A 1,284-nucleotide genomic window follows, 5' to 3' on the forward strand; every position below is an offset into this window, starting at 1 on the left:
CTCTTTTTCATTTCGTTCAGAATCTTGACTTTTGTTGTGAAGTCGAGCTTATATGTCATGGGTTGTCGTGATAGTGCAGACTTATCGCTAAAATCAAAGCCTCAAATGTTCACCTAACTGCTCACACAGTGCTGTGAGAAACAAAGAAGGTCTCACAAGTGATGTGAACATTGGCGCGAGTCTGAACTAGCCTGCTGCTTTATCAACAGTGCACTACCTTAGTTGTGATGGCACCGACATCAGTAGAGAACAATTAGGGCGCTGTTTCGACACTTGAAAATGGTTTTATATCGAGAAATGACAGTCACCTTGATGTTTCTATTCAATATAACTTCCAATTAACTAATATAATGGGTTCTAGCTTCAAATTATCAAGCAATTTCTTCCGTTGAATTGCATGTAAAATTGCCGGAACCAGCACATTACTTCCAATTAAGTGACTTCAAGTTAGTGAGAGCCTACTGTACTGTCAGTGACAAGATATGTCAGCCTGGGCGTTCTGTATCACCCAAAACTCCTTTTACTTGTTCAATAATTACAGCAGAACTGGAGCATTGTGTTTCAGTATGCATCAACATTATCTTTGTTAAAAGTACCATCCAACAGCAGGCAGTGCTCAACCGTGAATGTTCAAGAAAGCCAATTTGTGATACCGCAAAAAATTTCCATTGATTTGATTGATTGAAGGGTTTAATGCGCCGACGCAACACAGGCGATGAGGCATGCCATAGTGAAGGGCTCCGGATTAATTTTGACCACCTGGGATTTTGAACGTGCGCCGAAATATCGTGCACACGGGCATTTTTGCTTTTTGCCTCCATCAGAAAAGCGGCGGCGGCGGCGGGAATCGAACCCATGACCTCGTGCTCAGCTGCGCAACGCCTTAGCCACTGCGGCGGGTAAATTGCATTGATGCTTAGCATTCACTTCTTATCGCATTTGGACAGTGGAGCCAGTGAATGTGCCAGGTTGGCCTTTTTGGAGTGTGCAAGATAACATTAATCTGCCCTTGTTGGGGCACGGTGCCTGGCAATGTGCCAGCAGGAATGAAAACTTAGCATTCACTTCTTATCGCATTTGGACAGTGGAGCCAGTAAATGTGCCAGGTTGGCCTTTTTGGAGTGTGCAAGCTTGTTGGGGCACGGTGCCTGGCAATGTGCCAGCAGAATGAAAACACAACACATGAAGGAGGGTGTCTACTACTCAGTGTTAAAACTAATGACAACAAAAAAAGAGGTGTGAGGTTATAGGGGCAGATGCAATCAGTTTGGCTAGAAATGCTCC

Source organism: Haemaphysalis longicornis, unplaced genomic scaffold (assembly GCF_048455015.1).
Source record: "Haemaphysalis longicornis isolate Haplotype H1 unplaced genomic scaffold, Haemaphysalis longicornis Haplotype H1 scaffold_166, whole genome shotgun sequence".
NCBI lineage: Eukaryota > Metazoa > Arthropoda > Arachnida > Ixodida > Ixodidae > Haemaphysalis > Haemaphysalis longicornis.